At 37.0% G+C, this 17,462-nt stretch overlaps 1 non-coding gene across 1 annotated transcript; it reads left to right on the top strand.

Annotated features, from left to right (window-relative positions):
* Nucleotides 1–7,292: 7,292 nt before the first annotated feature.
* On the top strand, nucleotides 7,293–7,396 carry LOC148573922 (small nucleolar RNA R71). Its single transcript, XR_015906410.1, has one exon. It is a non-coding gene; the product is annotated as a small nucleolar RNA R71 (small nucleolar RNA).
* Nucleotides 7,397–17,462: the final 10,066 nt, after the last annotated feature.

The following is a 17,462-nucleotide window of genomic DNA, read 5'->3' as shown; positions in this document are numbered from 1 at the left end:
GAAAAAAAAATTTTTAATAACTAAATAAAAACCAATAACCTCTTAATTTATGAAAAATCAAAAATAAAAACAAATAAACAAGCAAAAAGCAAATATTTACAATAACCAATAATAAGGCACACGTTTGCAATTCCCCGGCAACGCCGCCATTTTGACGTTAGGATTATTGCTAGTAAAAAATTTTATAAAAACAGTCGCGTTGTAGATATAGTCTCTAAACCAACAGAAATTCCTTCGTACAAACGTTTTGGTTGTCACAAGTAACAAACCCCTTTAAAATTGATAACCGAAGTATTCAAACCTCGGGTCGTCTTCTCAAGGAATTGTAGGGAAGTATGTTCTTATTATTGGTTATGAGTCTTGTAAATTGGGGGTTTTGAAAGTAAGGAAGCAGTATGTTGAATGATAAGAAGAATAAAGTAAATAAATAACTATAAAATAGACTCTTGGCAAGGTATGAAAACTGGAAGTCCTATCTTGGTTATCCTTATCAATTGTAATGAGAATTGGATTTTTCTCCCACTTTGTTAACCTCTAACTATGAAGGTAAGTTAAGTGGATGAATTAATTTTTATTCTTCAGGTCCTAGTCTTTCCTTGGGAAAAGTCAGAGTTATTGGAATTCGAATTAATTCTTGAAGAATTCCAATTTTCAATCAACAATGAGTTTGATAACTCAAGAGTCACCAATTATTTAACCAAAGCTAAAAGGGAAAATATCTAAATTAAATTTAAAGCATTCATATAAATAAAGCAAAGCAAAATTAAATCTGAAAATACCTCAAATTACATTCACAAAAGAAATTAAATCTAACATGGATATTCATAAATTAAATTGAAAAAATAAATAAAAGAAACATTGAACATGTGATCGCAAAAGATGAAATAATCATAAAGTGAGAAGAATCCTAATTCTAAATCCTAAGAGAGAGGAGAGAACCTCTCTCTCTAAAAACTACATCTAATCCTAAGATTGTGAATTATGAGAGCTTGTTTATGAATGGATGCGTTCCCCCACTTTATAGCCTCTAATCTATGTGTTCTGGGCTGAAAACTGGGTCAAAAATAGCCCAAAAATCGCCGGAGAAGAAATCTGCCACACTGGTTTTTCGTCACTGCAACGCGTCCGCATGGAGCACGCGGTCGCGTCACCTAGCGTCAGGGTAACTATGGCATATTATATATCAAATTGAATCTCCAGACGTTAGCTTTCCAACGCAACTGGAACCGCGTCGTTTGAACCTCTGTAGCTCGACTTATGGCCGTTTTAGTGTGAGAGGGTCAGGCTGACAGCTTTGCAGTTCCTTTAGCTTCTTGTATTCCTTCCACTTTTGCATGCTTCCTTTCCATCCTCTAAGCCATTCCTGCACTGTAATCTCTGAAATCACTTAACACACATATCAAGGCATCTAATGGTAATAAGAGGGGATTAAACATAGGGAACTTAAGGCCAAAGAAGCATGTTTTCAATCAAAGCACATAATTAGGAAGGCAAATGTAAAACCATGCAAATAGTATGAATAAGTGGCTAAAGAGTTGATAAAAATCACTCAATTGAGCACAAGATAAACCATAAAATAGTGGTTTATCAAATACCTTACGTGAGTAAGGGTCGATCCCACGGAAATTGTCGGCTTGAAGCAAGTTATGGTCATCTTGTAGATCTCAGTCAAGCGGATTCAAACGGTTATAAGGTTTTAATAATTAAAATATAAATAAAACAGAAAATAAAATAGAGATACTTATGTAATTCATTGGTGGGAATTTCAGATAAGCGTCTGGAGATGTTTTGTTGCTTCTGAACTTCTGCTTTCCTACTGCCTTCTTCCAACCATGCGTTACCTCCTTCCATGGCAAGCTGTATGATCCTCTCAGATGAAAACAAATCCATATGCGCTGTCACCGCACGGCTAATCATCTGTTAGTTCCCGCTAGCGTCGGAATAGGACCATTGTCCTTTTGCACACTGTCACTGTACCCAACATTCACAAGTTTGAAGCTCGTCATTGTCATCCCTTCCCAGATCCTACTCGAAATACCACAGACAAGGTTTAGACTTTCCGGATCTCAGGAATGCTGCCAATGGTTCTAGCCTATACCAAGAAGATACTAATCTCACAGACTCGGTCCGTGTATTAGATATCCAAGAGAGTATACTCCAGCTGTCGTCCAAAGACTACGTTGAACATCTTGTAGATCGCTTTGTGGTTGTCAGGCACGCGATCTTGGTTAAGCGAGTAACAAAAATTGGGTGATTGTCACGGGTCACCCCTTCATTCTGACTTAACTGAATTAAGAACAAGAGTATATCTTGGAGAAGAAGTAGGCGTGAATTGAAGGAAAAATAATAGTACTTGCATTAATTTATAAAGAACAGCAGAGCTCCACACCTTAATCTATGGGGTGTAGATACTCCACCGTAGAAAATACATAAGTGAAAGGTCTAGGCATGGCCGTGTGGCCAGCCTCCAAATGTGTACCAGATCAAAACAGGAACATAAGATATAAAATAAACCTCTAAAAGTAGTTTTTATACTAAACTAGAAACTAGGGTTTACAGAAAATGAGTAACTAAGTGCAGATAGTGCAGAAATCCACTTCTGGGGCCCACTAGGTGTGTGCTTGGGCTGAGCATTGAAGCTTTTTCATGCATAGGCTGTTTCTGGAGTTAAACGCAAGCTTTGGTTCCAGTTTAGGCGTTTAACTCCAATTCTGGTGCCGGTTTGGGCGTTTTACGCCAAGATGTTTTAGGCTAATTTTGAACGCCAGTTTGGGCCATCAACTCACGAGCAATGTATGGACTATTATATATTGCTGGAAAGCCAAGGATGTCTACTTTCCAAATCAATTAAGAGCGCACCAACCAGGCTTCTATAGCTCCAGAAAATCTATTTCGAGTGCAGGGAGGTCAGAATCCAACAACATCTGCAGTCCTTTTTCAGCATCTGAATTAGATTTTTGCTCAGGTCCCTCAATTTAAGCCAGAAAATACCTGAAATCATAGAAAAATACACAAACTGATAGTAAAGTCCAGAAATGTGATTTTTGAGTAAAAACTATTAAAAATATAATAAAAAGTAACTAAAACATACTAAAAACTATGTAAAAACAATGCCAAAAAGGGTATAAATTATCCGCTCATCACAACAACAAACTTAAATTGTTGCTTGTCCCCAAGAAACTAAAAATAAAATAGGATAAAAAGAAGAGAATATACAATGAATTCCACATATCAATGAAGCTCATTTCTAATTAGATGAGCGGGGCTTGTAGCCTTTTTGCTTCTGAACAGTTTTGGCATCTCCATTTATCCTTTGAAGTTCAGAATGATTAGCATCTATAGGAACTCAGAATTTAGATAGTGTTATTGATTCTCCTATTTTAATATGTTGATTCTTGAACACAGCTACTTTATGAGTCTTGCCCGTGACCCTAAGCATTTTGTTTTCCAGTATTACCACCGGATACATAAATGCCACAGACACATAACTGGGTGAACCTTTTTAGATTGTGACTCAGCTTTGCTAGAGTTCCCAGTTAGAGGTGTCCAGAGCTCTTAAGCACACTCTTTTTGCTTTGGACCACGACTTTAACCGCTCAATCTCAAGCTTTTCACTTGACACCTTCACGCCACAAGCACATGGTTAGGGACAGCTTGGTTTAGTCGCTTAGGCCAGGATTTTATTCCTTTGGGCCCTCCTATCCATTAATGCTCAAAGCCTTGGATCCTTTTTTACCCTTGCCTTATGTTTTAAAGGGCTATTGGCTTTTTCTGCTTGTTTTTTCTCTTTTTTTCTTTCTTTTTCTTCTCTCTTTTTTTTCGCCAACTTTTTTTCGCAAGCTTTTTCTGTTCACTGCTTTTTCTTGCTTCAAGAATCAATCTTATGATTTTTCAGATTATCAATAACATTTCTCCTTTTTCATTATTCTTTCAAGAGCCAACAATTTTAACATTCATAAACAACAATATAAAAAATATGCACTGTTCAAGCATTAATTCAGAAAACAAAAAGCATTGCCACCACATCAAAATAATTAGATTATTTTCAAGATGTAATTCGAAATTCATGTACTTCTTTTTCTTTTGCAATTAAAAATATTTTTCATTTAAGAAAGGTGAAGGATTCATAGGACATTCATAGATTTAAGACATAGACACTAGACACTAATGATCATGTAATAAAGACACAAACATAAATAAAACATAAGGCATAGGAAACGAAAAACAGAAAATAAAGAACAAGGAAATTAAAGAACGGGTCCAGTTTAGTGATGGCGGCTAGTTCTTCCTCTTGAAGATCTTATGGAGTGCTTGAGCTCCTCTATGTCTCTTCCTTGCCTTTGTTGCTCCTCCCTCATGGCTCTTTGGTCTTCTCTAATTTCATGGAGGAGGAGGGAATGCTCTTGGTGCTCCATCCTTAGTTGTCCCATGTTGGAACTCAATTCTCCTAAGGAGGTGTTGATTTGCTCCTAATAGTTTTGTGGAGGAAAATGCATCCCTTGAAGCATCTCAGGGATTTCTTGATGAGGAATTTCCTCATGCTCTTGTTGAGGTCCATGAGTGGGCTCTCTTGTTTCTCCTCATCCTTTTCTTAATGATGGGCTTTTGAGATGAATCTTTCCATCTCCCATGGCTCAGAGTTGGAAGCAATTGCCTTTCCTTTCCTCTTTCTAGAGGTTTTTTCGGCCTTAGGTGCCATTAATGGTTATGAAAAAATAAAAAGCTTAGCTTTTTCCACACCAAACTTAGAAGGTTTGCTCGTCCTCGAGCAAAAGAAGAAAGAAAGGAGTAGAAGAAGAAGAAGAATTGGATGAGATGGAGGGGAGTAGCGGTTTCGGCCAAGGGGGGTAGTAGTGTGTATGTTGTGTGAAGATGAAGGTGGTAAGGAGGGGTATTTATAGGGTAAGGGAAAGAGGGTAGCCGTGTATGAGGGGTTGGGTTTGGGAGAGAAATAGTTTGAATTTGAATGGTGAGGTAGGTGAGGTTTAATGATGGATGGATTTGAGTGGTGAAGAGGTTGTGGGGAAAAGGGTAGGATTTGATAGGTGAGGGTTGGTTGGGGAAGAGTTATTGATGGGATTGGTCAAGGGTATTTGGGGAAGAGTGTTATGAAAAGGTGTGAAGAGGAGAGAAGAAGAGGTGGGATAGGTGGGGATCCTGTGGGGTCTATAGATCTTGAGGTGTCAAGAAATTCGAGTCCCTGCACCATTCTGGCGTTTAAACACCCATTGTGTGCCAAATCTGGCGTTAAACGCCAGCTCTGCTACCTTTTCTGGCGTTAAACGCCACTCTGCTGCCCATTTCTGGTGTTAAACGCCAGTCAGAGGCCCATTTCTGGCGTTTAACGCCAGCCAAATGCCAGATAGCCCTTTCTGGCGTTAAACGCCCAGAATGCTACCAGGCTGGGCGTTAAACGCCCATTCTACTATCCTTACTGGCGTTTAAACGCCAGTAAGCCTGTCCTCTAGGGTGTGCTATTTTTGATGCTGTTTTTCAATCTGTTTTTGATTTTTCAGTTGTTTTTGTGACTTCACATAATCATCAACCTAAAGAAAACATAAATAGCAATGGAAAATAAATAAATATAATTAAATAACATTGGGTTGCCTCCCAACAAGCACTTCTTTAATGTCAATAGCTTGACAGTGAGCTCTTAGAGAGCTTCACAGAGACTCAGAGCTTGATGATGGTCTCCCAACACCAAACTTAGAAGTTCAGTGTGGGAGCTCTATTTGACTCTGTGTTGAGAGAAGCTTTTCATGCTTCCTCTCACAGAAGAGGATCCTCGAGCCTTAAACACAAGGTTGTCCTCATTCAATTGAAGGACTAGCTCTACTCTATCCACATCACTCACAGCTCTTGCTGTGGCTAGGAAGGGTCTTCCAGGGATGATGGATTCATCCTCATCCTTCCCAGTGTCTAGGATTATGTGATCAGCAGGGATGTACAGGCCTTCAACCTTCACAAAGACATCCTCTACAAGTCCATAAGCCTGTTTCCTTGAATTGTCTGCCATCTCTAGTGAGATTCTTGCAGCTTGCACCTCAAAGATCCCTAGTTTCTCCATTACAGAGAGGGGCATGAGGTTTATCCCTGATCCCAGGTCACACAGAGCCTTCTCAAAGGTCATGGTGCCTATAGTACAAAGTATTAAGAACTTTCCAGGATCCTGTTTCTTCTTAGGTAACTTCAGTTGAACCAGATCATTCAGTTCATTGATGAGCAATGGGGGTTCATCCTTCCAAGTTTCATTACCAAATAACTTGGCATTTAGCTTCATGATTGCTCCCAGATATTGAGCAACTTGCTCTTCAACAATATCTTCATCCTCTTCAGAGGAAGAATACTTATCAAAGCTCATGAATGGCAACAGTAAGTTCAGTGGAATCTCTATGGTCTCTATATGAGCCTCAGATTCCTTTTGTTCCTCATTAGGGAACTCCTTGGAGGCCAGTGGATGTTTATTGAGGTCTTCCTCACTGGAAATCACTGTATTTCCCTCCTCTACAGGTTCGGCCATGTTGGACGTGTTTATGGCCTTGCACTCTCTTTTTGGATTCTCTTCTGTATTGCTTGGAAGAGTACTGGGAGGGAGTTCAGTAACTTTCTTACTAAGCTGACCCACTTGTGGCTCCAAATTTCTAATGGAGGACCTTGCTTCAGTCATAAAGCTGAGAGTGGTCTTAGATAGATCAGAGACTACAGTTGCTAAGTCAGAGTGGCTCTACTTAGAATTCTCTATCTGTTGCTAAGAAGATGATGGAAAAGGTTTGCTATTGCCAAACCTGTTTCTTCCACCATTATTATTATTGAAGCCTTGATTAGGCTTCTGTTGATCCTTCCATGAGAGATTAGGATGATTCCTCCATGAAGGATTATAGGTGTTTCCATAGGATTCTCCCATGTAATTCACCTCTTCCATTGCAGGATTCTCAGGATCATAAGCTTTTTCTTCAGAGGAAGCTTCTTTGGTACTACAGGAAGCAGCTTGTATTCCAGTCAGACCCTGAGAAATCATATTGACTTGCTGAGTCAATATTTTGTTCTGAGCCAATATGGCATTCAGAGTATCAATCTCAAGAACTCCTTTCTTCTGAGTTGTCCCATTATTTACAGGATTCCTTTCAGAAATATACATGAACTGGTTATTTGCAACCATTTCAATGAGTTTCTAGGCTTCTGCAGGCATCTTCTTCAGATGAAGAGATCCTCCAGCAGAGCGGTCCAATGACATCTTGGACAATTCAGACAAACCATCATAGAATATACATATGATGCTCCATTCTGAAAACATGTCAGAAGGACACCTTCTGATCAATTGCTTGTATCTTTCCCAAGCTTCATAGAAGGATTCACCTTCCTTCTGCCTGAAGGTTTGGACTTCCACTCTAAGCTTGCTCAACTTTTGAGGTTGAAAGAATTTGGCCAAGAAAGCATTGACCAGCTTTTCCCAAGAGTTCAGGCTATCTTTAGGTTGTGACTCCAACCATGTCCTAGCTCTGTCTCTTACAGCAAAGGGGAAAAGCATAAGTCTGTAGACCTCAGGATTAACCCCATTCTTCTTAACAGTGTCACATATTTACAATAATTCAGCTAAGAACTGATGAGGATCTTTCAATAGAAGTCTATGAAATTTGCAATTCTGCTGCATCAGAGAAACTAATTGAGGCTTAAGCTCAAAGTTGTTTGCTCCAATTGTTGGAATTGAGATGCTCCTTCCACAGAAGTCAGAAGAGGGTGCAATAAAGTCACCAAGCATCTTCCTTGCATCTGTACCATTGTTGTTGGGTTCGGCCATCTCTTCTTCTTTTTCGAAAAATTCTGTCAGGTCCTCTCCAGAGTGTTGTGCCTTAGCTTCTCTTAGCTTTCTCTTTAGAGTCATTTCAGGTTCCGGATCAGCTTCAACAAGAATGTTCTTATCCTTGCTCCTGCTCATATAAAAAAGAAGAGAACAGAAAAGAATAGGAATCCTCTATGTCATAGTATAGAGATTCTTTTATTTAAGTAGAAGAATAGAAGAGTAGAATGAAGAAGAGAGAAGATGAAGAATTTGAACACAGAGAAGGAGAGAGGGTTCAAATTATAAGAAGAAGAGAAGTGTTAGTAAATAAATAAAAAAATAGAAAGAGATAAGAGAGAGAATTCGAATTTAATTGAATAGAAAAGAAAAATATTTTTGTTTTTATTTTAATTACTAGTTAGAATTCGAAAATTATAAAAAGGAATAAAATTAAAATTAAAATTTAAAATAATTAGTTAATTGAAAGAAAATTTGAAAAAGTGATAAGGGATTTTCAAAAATTAGAGAGAGAAAAGTAGTTAGGTGGTTTTGAAAAAGATAAGAAATGGTAAACTTTTAAAATTAAACAAAAAAAATCAAGTAGTTAATTGAAAAAGATTTGAAAATCAATTTTGAAAAGATAAGAAGTTAGAAAAGATTTTGAAAAAGATATGATTGATATTTATTTTGAAAAAGATTTGAAAAGGAAATTATAAAGATTTGATTTTGAAAATTAAAGTTGATTACTTGACTAACAAGAAACTAAAAGATATGATTCTAGATTTTAAAGATTGAACCTTTTTTAATAGGCAAGTAACAACTTGAAATTTTTTTGAATCTAAATATTAATTGTTAGCATTAATTTCAAAAACATGAAATACAATTAAGAAGAAGATTTTGGAAATCAAATTTTTTTAAATTTTCGAAAATATTAAGAAAAAATGAAAAAGATTTGATTTTTGAAAAAGATTTGAAAAAGATAGAATTTTTAATTTGAAATTTTGACTTGATTAACAAGAAATAACTAAATTTTAAAAGTTTTTACTAACACAAAATTTCGAAATTTATTGGTAAAATAATGGAAAGATATTATTTTTTATTTTTGAATTTAATGAAGAGGGTGAAAAACAACAGAATGATGCAAAACATAAAAAATTAGGATTAAAACTAATAATGCATGCAAGAACACTTTGAATGTCACGATGAACACCAAGAACACTTTGAAGATCATGATGAACATCAAGAACGTATTTTTAAAAATTTTTAAGAAAATAAAAACATGCAAGACACCAAACTTAAAAATTTTTAAACTTTAGACACTAATAATTCAAGAGTGCATATGAAAAATAAGAAAAGACACGAAATAAGAAAATGTAAAGATCAAATAAGAAAAATCATCAAGAACAACTTGAAGATTATGAAGAACACATGCATGAATTTTTGAAAATTTTAGTGAAAATTAAAAATATGTAATTGACACCAAACTTAAAATTTGATTGGATTTTTTGAAAATTATTTGGAAAAAGAAAATAAAGAAATTCAAAATTTTTAATAGGAATTCCAGGAATCATGCAATGTTAGTCTAAAGCTTCGGTCCAAAAATTTAGACATGGCTAATTAGCCAGCCAAACTTTATGTGAAAGCTTCGGTCCAAAAGGTTAGACATGGCCAATCGCCAGCCAAGCTTCAGTAGAGCATTACGTACAACAGCCAAATTGATGGGAATCAAAGGGCTCCTGCAATGATAAGTGGAAGCCTCGGTCCAAAAAAATTAGACATGGCTTGACAGCCAGCCAGGCTTCAACAGATCATGATGAAACTCTAGAATTCATTCTTAAAAATTTTGAAGAACAAAATAAAATATTGTATATTTTTAGTAAATTTTTTTTCGAAAATAAAAATAAAATAAAATTACCTAATCAGAGCAACAAGATGAACCGTCAGTTGTCCAAACTCGAACAATTCCCGGCAACGGCGCCAAAAACTTGGACGCGAATTGTTGATTTTAACACTTCTTCACAACTCTGCGTAACTGACCAGCAAGTGAACTGGGTCGTCTAAGTAATACCTTATGTGAGTAAGGGTCGATCCCACGGAGATTGTCGGCTTGAAGCAAGCTATGGTCATCTTGTAGATCTCAGTCAGGTGGATTCAAATGGTTATAAGGTTTTAATAATTAAAATATAAATAAAACAGAAAATAAAATAGAGATACTTATGTAATTCATTGGTGGGAATTTCAGAAAAGCATCTGGAGATGCTTTGTTGCTTCTGAACTTCTGCTTTTTTACTGCCTTCTTCCAACCATGCGTTACCTCCTTCCATGGAAAGCTATATGATCCTCTCGGATGAAAACAAATCCATATGCGCTGTCACCGCACGGCTAATCATCTGTCGGTTCCCGCTAGCGTCGAAATAGGACCATTGTCCTTTTGCACACTGTCACTGCGCCCAACATTCGCAAGTTTGAAGTTCATCGTCATCCCTTCCCAGATCCTACTCGGAATACCGCAGACAAGGTTTAGACTTTCCGGATCTCAGGAATGCTGCCAATGGTTCTAGCCTATACCACGAAGATACTAATCTCACGGACTCGTTCCGTGTATTAGATATCTAAGAGAGTCTACTCCAGCTAACGTCCAATGACTACGTTGAACATCATGTAGATCGCTTTGTGGTTGTCAAGCACGCGATCTTGGCTAAGCGAGTAACGAAGATTGGGTGATTGTCACGGGTCACCCCTTCATTCTGAATTAACTGAATTAAGAACAAGAGTATATCTTGGAGAAGAAGTAGGCGTGAATTGAAGGAAAAACAATAGTACTTGCATTCATTCATGAAGAACAGCAGAGATCCACACCTTAATCTATGGGGTGTAGAAACCCCACCGTAGAAAATACATAAGTGAAAGGTCTAGGCATGGCCATGAGGCCAGCCTCCAAACGTGTACCAGATCAAAACAGGAACATAAGATATAAAATAAACCTCTAAAAGTAGTTTTTAAACTAAACTAGTAACTAGGGTTTACAGAAAATGAGTAACTAAGTGCAGATAGTGCAGAAATCCACTTCCGAGGCCCACTTGGTGTGTGCTTGGGCTGATAATTGAAGCTTTTTTGTGCATAGGCTGTTTCTGGAGTTAAACGCCAGCTTTGGTGCCAGTTTGGGCGTTTAACTCTAATTCTGATGCCAGTTTGGGCATTTTACGCCAAGATATTTTAGGCTGACTCTGAACGCCAGTTTGGGCCATTAAATCTCGGTCAAAGTATAAACTATTATATATTTCTGGAAAGCCCAGGATGTCTACTTTTCAACGCAATTCAGAGCGCGCCAATTGGGCTTTGGAAACTCCAGAAAATCCATTTCGAGTGCAGGGAGGTCAGAATCCAACAGCATCTGCAGTCCTTTTTCAGCATCTGAATCAAATTTTTGCTCAGGTCCCTCAATTTCAGCCAGAATATACCTGAAATCACAAAAAACCACACAAACTCATAGTAAAGTCCAGAAATGTGATTTTTGAGTAAAAACTAATAAAAATATAATAAAAGGTAACTAAAACATACTAAAAACTATGTAAAAACAATGAGAAAAAAGGGTATAAATTATCCGCTCATCAATGATCCTACTCAAAATGCCACAGATAAGGTCGGATCTTTTGGATCAGAGAATGTTGCACCTTGGATTCTAGCATCTATCACAGAGACCCTAATCTCCCCAGAAATCGGTTGAATTGATGTCTTGAAAAGTCCCCAACGAAGTCGTGGATTAGCCGTCTGAGAGATGTATAAACATAGCTGTTGGCTCATCATTGTCTGATGAAAGACGCACTCTGAGCCCGAGTAGACGTGGGTGTTCGTCAGGCACATTCGTCTTTGTGCGATGAACAGAGCTAATTTGTCAGATCATCCTATTCACCATGATAAAGATCGGATATACATCTTAGAATTAATCAAACACGGATCGAAGAGAAACAATAATACTTTTATTGATTCATAGGACTCAGCAAGGCTCCTCCCCTCAACCGAGATGGTTTAGAAACTCATACTGAAGGTAAAATACAATGTAAAATGAAAATAGGGATGTCAAGTATGCATTATAGTTTTTTGTGTTTATGAAAAATACACTTTAAATACTAAATAGATGACTAGTAAGGGTAAAACAGTCTATTTAGTGCTAAAATTCACTTCTGGGGCCTACTTGGTGAGTGCTTGGGCTGAGCTTTGATTAGATCCACGTGCTATGAGGTCTCTGGGTGTGGAACGCCAGCTAGGGGGTCCTCTCTGGGCGTTTGGACATTGGTCTCTGCTCTTTGGGCGCTAAACGCCTGGAAGAGGGCAGGTAGCTGGCGTTGGACGCTAGTTTTGGGCCTTCTAATCCGAAGCAAAGTATGGACTATTACATATTGCTGAAAAGCTCTGGAAGTCAGCTTTTCATAACCATTGAGAGGGCTCTATTTGGACTTTTGTTTCTCTAGAAAAGCTCTTTCGAGTGCAGGCAGGTCAGATCCAGACAGCATCTGCAGTGCTTTCTCTGTCTCTGAATCAGACTTTTGCTCCAGCTCCTCAATTTCAGCTAGAAAATACTTGAAATTGTCCAAAAACACAAAGAATCATAGTAGAATCCAAAAATGTGAATTTAACACTAAAACCTATAAAACTTAATAAAAACTACTAAAAACTATATCAAAAGGATGCCAAAAAGCGTATAAAATATCCGCTCATCACAACACCAAACTTAAACCATTGCTTGTCCCCAAGCAACTAAAAACACATTAGGATAAAAAGAAAATTAAGACACAAATAAATTTCTAAGTTTCAAATGAAGCTTAGTTACAATTAGATGAGTGGGACTTTGTAGCTTTTTGCTTCTGAATAGTTTTGGCATCTCACTATCCATTGAAACTCAGAGATGTTGGTATCCTTATGAACTTAGAATCCAGATGATATTATTGGCTTTCTTAGTTAAGCTTATTTTGATTCATGAACACAGCTTTCAGAGTATTGGCCGTGACCCTAAGCACCTTATCTTCTAGTATTACCATCAGATATAATAATGCCACAGACACTTTAACTGGGTGAACCTTTTCAGATTGTGACTCGGCTTTGCTAGAGTCCCCAGTTAGAGGTGTCTAGAGTTCTTAAGCACACTCTTTTTGCTTTGGACCACGACTTTAACCGCTCAGTCTAAAGCTTTTCACTTGATACCTTCACGCCACAAGCACATGGTTAGGAATAACTTGTTTGAGCTGCTTAGGCCAGGATTTTATTCCCTTGGGCCCTCCTATCCATTAATGCTCAAAGCCTTGGGTCCTTCTACCATTGCCTTTTGGTTTAAAGGGTTATTGGCTTTTTCAATCTGCTCTCCTTTTCCTGCATTTTTGGGCAGTAATGGATTTTTCTACTTTTTTAATTTTTTTCTTTTCGCCATTTTTCTTTCTTTTTCTCATGCATATTTTTTTTTCTTTTGCAACATGCTTTTTTCTTTTTTTTTTTTGCTACTTTTTCTTACTTCAAGAATTAATTTTATTGATTTTTCAGATTAACAGTAATATTTTTCCTTTTTCGTTATTCTTTCAAGAGCCAACATTCTAAACTTTCAACATCAAATATGCACTATTTAATCATACATTCAGAAAACAAAAGTAATGCCACCACATCAACATAATTAAACTATTCTTATTTTAAACTTAAAATTCATGCATCTCTCAATTCTTTTCAATTAAAATTTTCTTTTAAGCAAGGTGAGAGATATATGGAACATTTTACAACTTTTAAGACATCCGTGCAAATGATCATGCAACTAGAACAATAGAACAGACAAAACATAATAGAAAATAGAAAAATAATAAAGGAAAAGAGGTAAAAGAGAACGAGTCCACATTTAATGATGGCGTCTAGTGCTCCTCCTTGAGGATCCAATGTGATGCTTGATCTCTTCTATGTCTTCCCTTTGCCTTTGTTGCTCTTCCCTCATAGCCCTTTGGTCTTTCCTTATGGCTCTTTGATCTTCTCTTATTTCATTGAGGGTGGTAGCATGCCCTTGATGCTCCATCCTCAAATTTTCAGCACGTCATGATCGTACCAAAAGTGCGGCATTACTGACCTGTTTTCCATATTTACTATTTAATACTGAGCCTTTAGTTTGATTTTGCTTTTCAATTTTTAAGAAAAAGCCGAAAAGTTATGTTTCTATTAATTAAAATCATATATCAAAGATCTCCAAGGAATACTAGTCACATAGTTAGTAAGAATAATAAATATCATATAAAAGAATTCAAACAAAACTCAGATACAACTCCTATCCCTCTGTGTAATAAAATCTTAACAAACAAAGGTGAGGGAATTCTAGAAAAGCGACTCAACGCATAAACTTAACTCAAATAAGACTAATAATCGCCCACAGCTTCAAACTGAGTCTTCGAACCTGTGTCACTGAAAGGATGAAAGATTTTGGGGTGAGAACAAACCACGCGTTCTCAGTAGGAAATGGGAATGCCGTAAGAGTAATGAAATAAAATGCAAATAATTAACTTTACTCAATAAAACTATATTTTTATCAAACCTTTTGAAAATACTTTTTACTATTACTTCATATAATTAATTACCTTCTTTAAATTTCCGAACATAAGACAAATCTCAATCACAACCTCAGTTCTCTGTCACCTAAATACACAAACTAATAGCACAGGAAACAGATCAACACACATACAAATAGCAATAAGACAAACAACACAATCAAATGCAAATGTGCAAACAATGATGATGCATGTCTAGTCCTATCGCAGGTAATGAGCTCATTTGTCGGTTTCAACCCACACCCGACACAGTCTGACTCGTAAGTCAGATAAGGCATTCTAGCGGCATAACCTCTGCAAGTTTCTACTTCTTGTAGGCGTTGATTCTCCAGCTGAAGTATGCCGAACATGACCTCTGTAAGTACTTGCAGGCGCTGATTCTCCAGCTGAAGCATGTGCCACTTTCTCCTGGAAGCCATTCTATACACATGGGCATTCCCGCACAATCATTCACACAAAGCTCACGGCCTCCAGTGAGCGTTACGTATCGCCGTCTTCACTGAGCCGTCTCTATTGTGTCAAATGAGCGTTATGTATCGCTGTCCTCACTAGACACTTGGCACTAAGGCCCAACAACGCTCAATATCTTTTCAGTCACTGATCTTTACTCTTCTATGGCAGAGGTCCCTTTACTTAATAAACCAGATTCAAGTCATTTTTATTTAAAACCAACACCTCTCTTTATAACCTTTCCAAACCTCTGAAACCACTTTACTTACAACAAGTTCTTCTTTCATACAAAAACCATTTCTTTCTTAACCATGATTTTCCCAACCCAACTTCAAAATCATTTCGGATTTAAACCTCTTTAAAAGATTCATTTATTAAATAAATCTCACGGCAGGGTCTCGAGACTTTAGGGAGGACGAGAATCAAACTCAAAATATAAAGCAAACCCAAACGTAAATCTTTTCTTAATAAATCAAAAGCCAAATAATACAATTTCTTAAGTTCAACCTTTTTCTAAATATTTCAAACAAAGTCTTAAGTTTCATAATAAAATTTCGACAGCATCTCCCCTAAAACTTGAACTTTGCCATCCCTTTTCGGGTCCCAACCGAACCATTCTCAACCTCTTTTCAAACATTTCCAAAATCAGAAATCATTTTCAAATCTCAGTTCAATACCAACAAATCAAACCGACTTTCCAATTCAACAATCAGAATTCTCAGCATTCCTAAACAATCAAGAAATCAAATACATATTCATCACATTCAGTCACAAGTGCAATTCAAACTTATCATTCAGTCATTCCAAATAATCATAAATTATTTGCAAATATCCACTAGACTTCCATGGCATTCATAAATTAAAACGGTTAATTTCAACATGAAATCCCCTACCTTCGTACGAAATTAGAATCAACGAAAACTTTGGAGAAGCTTTCTATCCGAGCTGCTGAAGAAGAAAATGTTAGAAGTCGTCTGTGCCTCCTAGAACTCTAATTGGCCGAACTCAAGGGAAAGAGGAGCTACGTCACCGTCAACTTCTACCGGACAAAAGTAACGCCAACGTGTAGAGGAGGAGGATACAAACACTTTTATTAGATTAGATTTTTAATCGGAGTCACGAATCTCAAGAAATCAAAGCTAAAAGCTTAGAGGTTCTACAATTTTCTCACCCACACTCTCGGTCTCTCTTTGTTTCTTTTCCAAGTGCAGTTCGGTGATGAAGGAAGGGAAATAAAGATGAGTAAATGGTAATGGTGAAACTTGAGGATTTGTGGCATTAAGGTGTTATTAGGTGTCAAAAGAAGAATAAAGTAATCAAAACATGTGTCATTATTATATATGTATGTATGCATTACATGTTTTATTTCAATCTCTTTTATTTTATTCCCTTAATGGTTTTCGTTTGTTGCATAGAACCAAGTAATAATAATAATAATAATAATAATAATAATAATAATAATAATAATAATAATAATAATAATAATAATAATAATAATAATCAATTTAATTTTTATCTTATCATATTATTTTTTTGATAAATAATTCAAATTTAATAGGAAAAGTAATAATTAAATTAAACTTCAATAATCATAAAATTCTATTTAATTATTTTCGTTAAAAATAGTTTTCTTAAAAATTACATCTCAATATAATATTTTAGTTCATAAATAGATAATTATTTAATTTTCAAAAACTCTGGGTGTTATACCATTGATCCCAATAGCTTTGGGGAGAAAAATACATCTCTTGAGGCATCTCAGGGATCCCATACTGAGGCTGCTGCACGTGCTCTTGTGCATGCTCTCTGGTTTGCTCCATCCTCTTCTTAGTGATGGGCTTATCCTCCCCAATGGAGACATCTCCATTTATGACAATTCCAGCTGAATTGCATAGATGACAGATGAAGTGTGGGAATGCTAACCTTGCATTGGTGTGAGGCTTCTCAGCTACCTTGTACATTTCTTGAGGAATCATCTCATGTACTTCCACCTCAGTTCTAACCGTGATGCAATGGATCATGATGGCTCTGTCAACAGTCACTTCTGACCGATTGCTAGTAGGGATGATGGATCTTTGGATGAATTCCAACCATTCTCTAGCTATGGGCTTAAGGTCAACCCTTTTTAGTTGGATGGAATTGCCTTGGGAATCCCTTTTCCACTATGCTCCTTCCACACAGATATCTAAGAGTACTTGATCCAATCTCTGATCAAAGTTAACTCTCCTAGTGTAAGGATGAGGATCTCCTTGCACTAGAGGCAAGTTGAATGCCAACCACACACTTTCCGGGCTGAAATCTAAGATCCTTCCTCGGACCATGGTGATCCAATTCCTTGGATTTGGGTTCACACTAGTGTCATAGTTTTTAGTAACCCATGCATTAGTATAGAACTCTTGCACCATTAGAATCCCAATATCCTGAATGGGATTGGTTAGGACTTCCCAACCTCTTCTCTAGATCTCTCTTCGGATTTTCGGATACCCATTCTTCTTGAGCATGAAAGGAACCTCAGGGATCACTTTCTTCTCAGCCACTACTTCATAGAAGTGGTCTTGGTTGGCTTTGGTGATGAATCTCTCTATCTTCCAAGATTCAGAGGGGGTGGCTACTACCTTTCCTTTCCTCTTTCTAGAGGAGTCTCCAACCTTGTGTGCCAT

The sequence above is a fragment of the Arachis ipaensis genome, chromosome B2, assembly GCF_059453495.1.
Source record: "Arachis ipaensis isolate K30076 ecotype BB chromosome B2, ASM5945349v1, whole genome shotgun sequence".
Taxonomy (NCBI): Eukaryota; Viridiplantae; Streptophyta; class Magnoliopsida; order Fabales; family Fabaceae; genus Arachis; species Arachis ipaensis.
Note: the sequence above shows the minus strand (reverse complement) of the source record. Positions and strands in the feature narration are given on the sequence as shown.